Source organism: Chenopodium album, chromosome 17 (genome assembly GCF_948465745.1).
Source record: "Chenopodium album chromosome 17, dcCheAlbu1.1, whole genome shotgun sequence".
NCBI classification, from domain to species: Eukaryota; Viridiplantae; Streptophyta; class Magnoliopsida; order Caryophyllales; family Amaranthaceae; genus Chenopodium; species Chenopodium album.
The window spans coordinates 22,454,402-22,464,599 of record NC_137850.1 but is presented as its reverse complement, the minus strand read 5'-3'; the positions used below and the strand labels follow the sequence as shown (position 1 = coordinate 22,464,599).

The window sequence follows — 10,198 nt, the reverse complement described above, 5'->3', positions numbered from 1 at the left end:
ATTAAATTGAAAAACATAAACAAAAAATTTTAAAAACTAGGTAGAGACATGCATTAGATTTACTTGACTATTGGCAAAAGAAAAGTAAAAGTTAGAGTCTCAGTGACTTCCGCAAGCAGCAGCACAATAGGCAAAAGTGGAAACTGGAAACTACTAAGAGAAGGCTACAGATAACAACAAAAGTAGAATCATCACAAGCCCATTAACTAAACAAAACTCATCAGGTATATATTTTATTCAATCTACTTCAATGTGAAAAAAAAGTCCTCATACTATATCCGGTCAACATTGATTGCTCCAAGACTAGCTATTCACTTAACCAAACAAAATAACACTAAAAAGGAGAAAAACAAACTCATCAATACTGTCAATAAGATAATCTTTCCTCTGTTGATTGCAAACCCCATAATTTGAACCCTAACCTGCATCAATAAAAAAAATATATAATAATGAGTGGTCAATTGATACACCAAAATGGAAAAAAAAAAAAAAACTTGCAGCCATTCACTTCTAAACGAATGGCCTATGCAAATTTACAAATAATACCAAGATGTATCCGCAAAAGTAGAAAAATTAGAGTAAACCAAATCAAAATGTTGCTTTATATATAATGCCTCTAAATAGTCACAAACAGTTGAAGCAATGCAGCAACAAAGTATTTGTTCTTTTTTTTTTTTATTCTTTCAAATAATAATAACTTTGTAATAACTATGTCGAAGTTACATCAAATTTTTTAATCTATTGGCTTTATACTATGTCGAATTTACTCCACCCGCTAGTCCCAAGCCTGGATAAAGGAGGAGAGTTTTAGTAGGCCAGTGACAACTAGTGTAAAATTTTGTCACATCCCATGACATGAGCCAAACTGATAGGCTTTATACTATAATTTCAATCTTTGAACAAGTAGCAAAGTCTAACTAGTTTCCTTTGTCATGTAGTTAATGTTAATAGTTAAGTTGATTTTGCAGGACTGCCAAGTGATATATCGATCTTATGAAGCTAGTCCCCCTCTATAATTATAGTTTAAGGCAAGGTAATTCTACTTGATAATAGTTGTCATCGAAGCATATATGAAAAATGTACACAGTAAAACACAAGTAAATTAGCTACTTTTGGTGGTCGAACTTTGATTATCAGTGGCAATTCCCTTCACAATAAAATGGGTCTGATTATCAAACGTTATTGTAAATTGGCTACTTTTGGTAAACTACATTCAAGATTTATGTATGTCTATACAGGTTAACAAAAGTCCCATCTAGGAAATGGATTTTACATGATTTATTATCTATAATTATGTCTCTAATAAACCTATGTCATATGAGTTGACTTTTACCTTAATATATATTATTATCAGGTTAGCGTATATATGTAGAGTTCTAAAAAAAAAAACATTTGTTAGCTAATGTATTCTAATTTGAGTATTAAGAGGTGGGAAATAACTCGAGGTTGCATTTGACCCTAAGTTTTCTCATAAGAGCAGAAAGAATACACCTAAGTGTTAGCATTCTATCACATTAACATTGTATTACAGCAGCAGGCAGAAGATATTGTTACTTTTGGCAAGGACAATTCCTCGTATTAAATTGCATATATATATTCGCATCTGAAGCAAAATGATTCGAGCCACAAGAAAAACCTTATTTAAAAATCGTGGAACAAATTTAAAATTTGTGCCACGAGAACAACCTTATTTAAAAAATTTGCACCTAAAATCTAAGTCTAAAACTCTAAACTAATGTCATAAGGACCAAATACATACAAACTCGTAGAAAAAAATGACAGCATTTTGATTGCAATATTTATACTTGAATCAACTCCTTCTAACAAATGAAATCAAATGCACCTCTCAATCTTTAAAACAATTACATGACTAATAATTCACTGTCCAAATTAAAGGAGAACCCCAACAGCACCAAATTTATACTACCACACAAAAATCACATAATAAACATGAAAAATAACAATTTACCACCATCATTACATAACTGAGCAATTTAGACCTAAAATTTTTCCCATAATGCATATATATATTTAATAAATATCAATAACTCACCCATAAACACAAGAATTAAGAATCCCCAAACACAAACCTAAACCCAAATTCCACGAAATCAATTGAATACAATACAAATAACAAAAACAATTTAATTAAACTGGAGAAAAACTAGCCATAACAAAAGAGGAGAGAGATAAGTAATTGTAGAAGATTAAAGATACTAATAATTGGTAAAAAGAAAACCCTAACCTTGCTCAAATGTTGAAAATGGATAAAGAAGGAATTGACTTGCTTAGGTGGAAGTCTATGAAGGTGAAGGAGGTAGATACCTCCGGTTGGTGGTGGAAGTCATAGGTCTTCAATGGAGACAAGCGTGGGTAGCGAATTGAGAAAGGCAGGCATCGAATTGAAAGAGGAAGCGTGAGCGAATATGGAGTGCTGGGCGACGAAGTGAGTGGGGGAAGATGAAGGAGGCAGAGTAGTTGGTGGCAGGGAGAAGGCATCGACGAAGTGGGCGACGCGGTGGAGGTGGCGGTTGTACGTGGTGGATGAGAAATTGAGAAGTGAGATGGGAGTGCGGGAATTTGAGGCTTGTCTTCTTTTTGTATAATGAAATCACAAGAAGCCGAGCAGGACACTCTTACTTGGTTGGTCACTTGGTTGGTTTTTTTAGGGAATAATTGGTTTTATTTTATAATTTTGATTAATTTTTTTTGGATTTTTTAGAAAATAACACCACAAAAAAGTCACAATTTTGGTTATAACACCACACACACAAAAAAAAAAAAAAAAAAAAAAAAAAAAAAAAAAGAAAAAAAAAACTTTTATTATAACACCACAAAAAAAAAAAAAAAAAAAAAAAAAACACACAAAATTTTGTTTCACCACCACTTAATGGATTCCATCCAAGAATCCGTTAGTGGGGCCCATAACAGACACATGTCACTAACCTATTAATTTAACAAAAAAATAATTAAAAAAAAGAAACAACCCTAAACAACCAAACACAGCCCAATTACACTACCGCCACCACATGTGCCCCACCTCTGACAAACAATCCCAAGTTGCGGGTACCCCTGCCCACCAAAATCGGCGAAACCCTCCCGTCCCCCTCCCCGAAAACCACCCCCAGCTCCGCCTTGCCTTAGAGCTCCAAAAACATCAACCATGAATTCGCATCGAGCAACCCCCGCAACCACCACCGCCACTACAGACATCGAATTCCCACCCTTTCAAACCCATTCCAACATCTCTCCAGCCACTGAAACCCTCTTCCAACACACCCCCAACCACTGAAAACCTCCTTCAACATACTCAAGCCACCGAAACGCTCCTCCTTTCCCCATTTAAAATCGACAGCCACCACCATATTTCTTCCACTTTAAAACAAAACTAGCTACTCGCAGTTGAGATCGGCCAATTTAGGGTCGAATTTGACCACTCAGGCCCTTAATCGGCTGATTTCAACTGTTAGTGGCCAATTTTGGTGGTGACTAGCTAGGGTTTAGGGGGTTGCGGGTTGGGGTCAATCGCCATGTTTGGTGGTCGATAGGGGTTTTCGGGGTTGGTTAAGGAGGGTGGGGGTGACCTAGTGAACGCTGGTGTTGCTTGGCGGCAGTGGAGGGTCGTGTCGGCCGTGAGATGTAGGGGTTGCTGGTGGTGTGCTTGGTGGCTGACTTAGGATTTAGTTTTTCTTTTCCTTTTTTTTTTTAATTTTTTTTAAACCACTATATAAATGACACGTGTATTTCGTGGGGTCCATAAACGGTTTTTTTTGGATGGCATCCACTAGGTGGTGGTGAAATCAAATTTTTCGATTTTTTGGTGGTGTTATAATCAATTTTTTTTGGTGGTGTTATAATCAAAATCGTGACTTTTTTGTGGTGTTACTTTCTAAAAAATCCTTTTTTTTTAAAATAAAAATGTCATTAATAAAACATTATTGTTTTTAGAAACATTAAAGAACTTTATCACGGTATTTAAGAAATTTAGACCTTAAAAATGGGGTTAACACGCTGTTAGGAGTATAATCAAGTAGACCATGAGGTTTAAATAAAGATAATGATAAAAACCTTCATTTTATAGTGTGTTGTACTCGTAACTATTGTGACATTTTCATTTTAGGAAAATGTTGCAACTATAAAAATACGGAGGAAGTACACTTGTTGGCGTTGTTGTGTGGAAATAAAAAAAAAAGACCATATCTAAAGAAAATTTAATCTAGCTTGTTTTAGAAATATATCATATATATAAATATACTTGACCTCTAATTTGGATTATGTTTAATTTTCTATTTTGTATCAATTAGTGCTTTTGATATTTTAAATACATTCAACTTTAGAAGTAAAGAAAAACGAAGTAACATGCCTACTTCATGATATTCAATTTAATTGTCATGTAAAAATAATTTGTCGTGACATGAGCGAATTAAGCTATAAAATTTCATTGTTGTAGCTAAACCCGTGGCAAAATTGTACGCTTATCACGCAAAAAATATTATATGTGGCAATGGTGTAAAGTTTGCCACAGGAAAATACCACTCGTGGCAAAAATGTCAATTTTGCCACGGGAAAAGAGCTACTTGTGGCACAAGTGATATATTTTCCACGGGAAATAAATACCCATGGCACAAATTATTCTTCTTATTTACGTATTGTAATATAATTCATTTTTCCCGTGGCTAGATAAAATTATGCCACGAATTTTGAATTCCCGTGGCATAATTCGTGGCACAAGTGATGATTTGTTGTAGTTTTTTTTTTTTTGAGAGCTTTTGAATTTCTATTTAAAACCCATTCTTAATTTCATCCTCTAACCTTCTTTTTAATTGCCAAATAATTTTCTTTATTAATCCCATTTTTATTTACTCTAGTTACCCTAAGTTCGAATTCCACATCTGGGCAACATTGAGTTGGCTAAATTGACAATATTTAGTGGGAATTTCGGGTACCTAATTTTAACATAGAGTTGCAATTGAATTGTAAGTGTTTATTTGATGAATTCGTATTTTTCTAATATGATTGTTTGATAAATAATTATTTCTCAATTCAATTTTGTTTTTAAGTCTTATGCTTTATCACTTTTCATTTCATTGTCTGATGAATCCTTCCAGAAATTCCTAAACCCAGTGATTCAAAGAGACCAAGAGTACCAGATCTCGTCGAAATTGCAGAAGATGGAGTAGTACTCAAGCCTTATTCATGTAATTATAGTTGTAAATTTTAGTGACTTTAAATATTTTTGTGTTAATTTTGCTTGAATTTTATGTTGGTTGATATATTTTTTTTCTACTTTTGTTTCTTATCAATTTTTTTTAGCCCAGGCTATTTCATATGGTCTTAAATAAAGTGCTTTTAGGGGAAGTATTGTAACTTACAATTTTTTTAATTTTCCGCCAATTTGTATAGAGCATAAAAATGAAATATTCAAAATTCAAAATTCAAATACAAACCACGTCAAAAGCAAATTTCTATTTTTTTTACAAAAATAAAGAACAAAGAGACCCGTTAATTGACATGACTGGTCTATTTGATTCCACCAAACAGACCCCTTATCTCAAATAACTGGTCTTTTTTCCTTCTAAATTATCAATTTCCTAACGTATGTAACAGACCCGCTAGCACTAACGACGGGTCTCTTTGTCCTTACAAACAAACCCCCTCTAAGGAACGTGTCTCTTTATCAAACAGACCCTTGAGATAGAGACCCGTTGTGGGGTGGTCTCTCGGGCATATTTTAACGGGTCTCTTTGCCATTTTTTGTAGTAGTGTTAGAAAGTCGGGTTGCCTCCCGAGAAGCGCTTGTTTAACGTCATTAGCTTGACGTTCTCCACCCTTTCTCAAGGTGGATCATAAAGAGTCATTCTATGAACTAGGCCAACAAAAACACCATCGAAATACTTCTTGAGCTGGTGATCATTGACTGTGAAAGGAGATGATGAACCCATCGAAGAAATTTCCACAACTCCATTAGGAAAAACATCTTGCACCATGAAAGGACTACTCCATATAGACATGAGTTTTCCGGGAAACAACTTCATCTTGGAATTGTAGAGGAGGACCTTATCACCAACACAAAACTCCTTTTTCTCGATAAGCTTGTCATGAGCTTCCTTAGAACGCGCCTTGTAGGTGCTAGCACAATCATATGCATCAAGTCTAAGCTCCTCTAATTCATTAAGATCTAGCCACCTTTGCTCTCCCGCACTTGCTAAATCAAAATTGATATTCTTGATTTCCCAAAGAGCACGGTGCTCAAGTTCCACCGGAAGATGGCAAGATTTGCCGTAGACAAGACGATATAGAGTGGTGCCGATAGGAGTCTTAAAAGCTGTTTGATATGCCCACAAGGCATCATCCAACTTGTCTGCTCAATCTTTCCTATTTCTAGCAATCGTCTTCTCAAGAATTAACTTGATTTGACGATTTGACACCTCAACTTGTCCACTTGTTTGAGGATGATAAGGAAGGCCAAAACGGTGATGAACCCCATGCTTTTTCAACATCTTCCGAAAAGCATTGTGCACAAAATGTGAGCCGTTGTCACTAATCACCGCCTTGGGAACACCGAACCTTGGGAAAATGATCTTTTTGAACAATTTCATCACCACCTTGTGGTCATTTGTTGGGGAGGCGATGGCCTCAACCCATTTCGACACATAATCTACCGCCACAAGGATGTATTGGTTCCCATAAGAAGAAGGAAACGGTCCCATGAAATCAATTCCCCACACATCAAATACTTCCAACTCAAGGATAGGTTGTTAAGGCATTTCATTGCGCTTTGAGATGTTCTCGGTACGTTGACATCGATCACATGACTTGACAAAACCCCATGTATCCTTGAAAAGATGAGGCCACCACAAACTACTTTGAAGAATCTTAGTAGCGGTTTTAGAAACACCCATGTGACCACCGCTAGGATCTGAGTGGCACATCTTCAAAACACTTGGCACCTCATCATTTGGAACACAACGCCTTAGTAAGCCATCAACTCCTCTTTTGTACAAGATGGGATCATCCCACAAATAGTGTCTAGCCTCTCTCTTGAGCTTCTTTCTTTGATTCTTGGAGAATGAAGGCGGAAACTCCCCACATGCAAGGTAGTTTACCAAATCGGCAAACCATGGAAGCTCCTTCACATTAATGGCATACAAGGAGTAATCAAGAATCCTATCCTCAATTGGAGAACCATCATCTTGGATTTGGGAATCTTCAAGGCGATAAAGATGGTCCGCCACAACATTTTTCGCTCCTTTTTTTTATCTCTAATATCTATATCAAAAGTTTGAAGCTCGAGTACCCAACGGATCAACCTAGGCTTGGATTCCTTTTTGGAAAAGTGATATTTGAGATCTGCATGATCCGTAAAGACAATGGTCTTAGAACCTAACAAGTAACAACGAAACTTTTCAAAAGCATGCACAATTGTTAGGAATTCCTTTTCCGTTGTTGTGTAGTTCCTTTGAGCTCCATTAAGGGTTTTTGACATGTAGTAGATGACATGGAGCTTCTTATCCACCCTTTGATCTAAAACTCCCCCAATGGCCATGTTACTAGCATCGCACATCAATTCAAAAGGCAAATCCCATCTCGGGGCTTGGACAATGGGAGTAGAGATCAAAGCTTTTTTCAACTTGTTAAAAGCCTCCAAGCATCTATCATCAAACACAAATACGATATCTTTTTGAAGAAGATCATTAAGAGGTTTTGCAATAAGAGATAAATCCTTGATAAATCTTCTATAGGACCCGGCATGCCCTAAGAAAGATCTCACTCCTTTCACATTTACCGTAGGTGGAAGCTTTTCAATCACTTTAATCTTTGCCTTGTCCACCTCTATACCCTTGTGAGAGATCTTGTGACCAAGGACAATGACCTCCTCAACCATGAAATGACATTTCTCCCAATTCAAAACCAAATTCACCTTCTCACATCGAGCCAAACATTTCTTAAAATTCTCAAGGCACGCCTCAAATGAAACACCACCTACCGAAAAATCATTCATGAACACCTCCATTTCTTCTTCTAACATATCTCTAAATATGCTCATCATACATCTTTGGAAGGTAGCGAGGGCGTTGCAAAGCCCAAATGGCATTCTCCTATAGGCAAAAGTTCCATATGGACAAGTAAAAGTATTTTTCTCTTGGTCATCCGGGTGAATAGGAATTTGGAAAAACCCGGAATATCCATCAAGAAAACAATAATACTTGTGCCTTGTTAGTCTTTTAAGCATTTGATCAATGAAAGGAAGGGAAAAATGATCCTTTTTGGTGGATGTGTTTAGACGTCGATAGTCTATACACATTCGCCATCCTGTGACCATCCTTGTAGGAATGAGCTCACCTCTCTCGTTCTCTACAACGGTCATACCTCATTTCTTTGGGACAACGTGGACCGGGGAAACCCATCTAAAGCTAGAGATGGGGACTATGATACCCGCATCCAATAGCTTAGTAATTTTCTTCTTAACCACCTCCCCCATTTGAGGGTGTAGCTTTCGTTGCCTTTCAATGCTAGGTAGGGCGCCCTCCTTAAGAGTGATATGGTGTGAACATAAAGCCGGGCTTATACCTTTGAGGTCATCAATTGTATAACCCAAAGCACCTTGGTGCTTTCTTAAAACACCACATAACACTTGAGCTTGACTCTCACTCAAGGAGGAGCTAACAATGACAAAATAAGTAGAATTGGGGCCTAAGAATTCATACCTAAGGTGTGATGGTAGAGGTTTGAGCTCTACAATTGGAACACCTTTACCTTCCTTGGTTGAGGCCACTTGCAATGCATCTTGACATGAAATTCCCATGCAAATGTGATCATCACTCTCTTTCATGCTCTCATCAATGACTCTTTCAAAGAAAGCCATTTCCTTGCCATGCTCACCTATCTTTTCCTTATTCAACAAAACACACTCAAGTGGATCATTAGAAGTGAGCAAGTGCTCATGCATAGAATTCACAATATCATCTAAGATTTCAACTCTCATGCAATTTTCAAGTGAAGAAGAAGGATATTTCATGCTTTCATTCAAATCAAATTCAATGACTTCTTCTCCAACTTTGAGAGAAATCTTAGCACTTTTAACATCAATCATGTCACCCGAGGTATCAAGAAAAGGTCTATGAAGTATAATAGGAATATTGAAATCGTCATCCATTCCAAGAACACAAAAAACAGCCAAAATTACAAACTTTCCTACCCTCAAAGGAACATCTTCTACCTTACCTTTTGGAATCTTAATTGATCTATCGACTAGTTGCAAGGTAATGTTGGTAGGTGAAAGTTCTCCTAACTCAAGTCTTTGATAAAACCGAATATGACATTAGGCTAACACTAGCTCCTAAGTCACACAAGGCATTATCAATTTGCATCTTATAAATAGCACAAGGGATAGAAAAGTTTTCGGGATCCTTCAACTTGGGCGGCATCTTGTTCATAATGATTGCACTACAATTCTCAATCAAGCTAACCGTTTTCGCCATATCACAAGTTCTTTTTCCACTCAAGACGTCCTTAAGGAATTTTGCATAATTTGACATTTGGTCAATGACATTGGTAAATGGAAGGGTGAGATGAAGTTGCCTAAGTATCTCTATGAATTTGCCAAATTGTTCATCTAGTTTGTGCCTATTGAACTTTTGGGGATATAGGAGCTTAGGTTTGATAACTTCTCTTACTTTCTCCTTTTCTTTTTCGATTGGTTTCTCACCTACATCCTCACTCAAAGAGCTTTTTCCTTCCTCATCTTCAACCAAAACTTTCTTAGGACTCTCCTTAGCCTCACTCTTCTTAGGCTCTATATTCTCGAGAATCCTACCACTTCTTGTCACTATGGCATTAATTGGTCTCTTAGGATCTAAACCTTGAGATGGTAGGGAAGAAGGGCTAGCATGCTCTTTCAAAACATTTGCCAATTGAGAAATTTGATTCTCCAACATCTTACTATGAGCCATCATGTCATTAAACTTCTTATCACTAGATGACATGTAAGTGTTCAACACCTTGATTTGGTTTTCAACGACATCCTCCAAACTACCTCTAGAAGGATATGATTGGGCATAAGAGCTATCATTTTGACCTTGAGCCTTAGAAGTGAAACTGGGTGGGGGACCCCTTTGATTGTTATTTTGAAAATTGCCCCGATTTTGGTTACTCCAATTGCCCCGACCTTGATTTTGGCCACTTTGGTTATGATTAC

The 10,198-nt window shown here is 36.8% G+C and overlaps 1 long non-coding RNA gene across 1 annotated transcript; it reads right to left on the bottom strand.

Moving 5' to 3' along the window:
* Positions 1-207: 207 nt before the first annotated feature.
* Positions 208-3,359, bottom strand: LOC145587679 (uncharacterized). Its single transcript, XR_014101359.1, has 2 exons — positions 2,246-3,359; positions 208-422 (listed from the first exon to the last, which is right to left on the bottom strand). It is a non-coding gene; the product is annotated as an uncharacterized LOC145587679 (long non-coding RNA).
* Between the last annotated feature and the right edge of the window lie 6,839 nt (positions 3,360-10,198).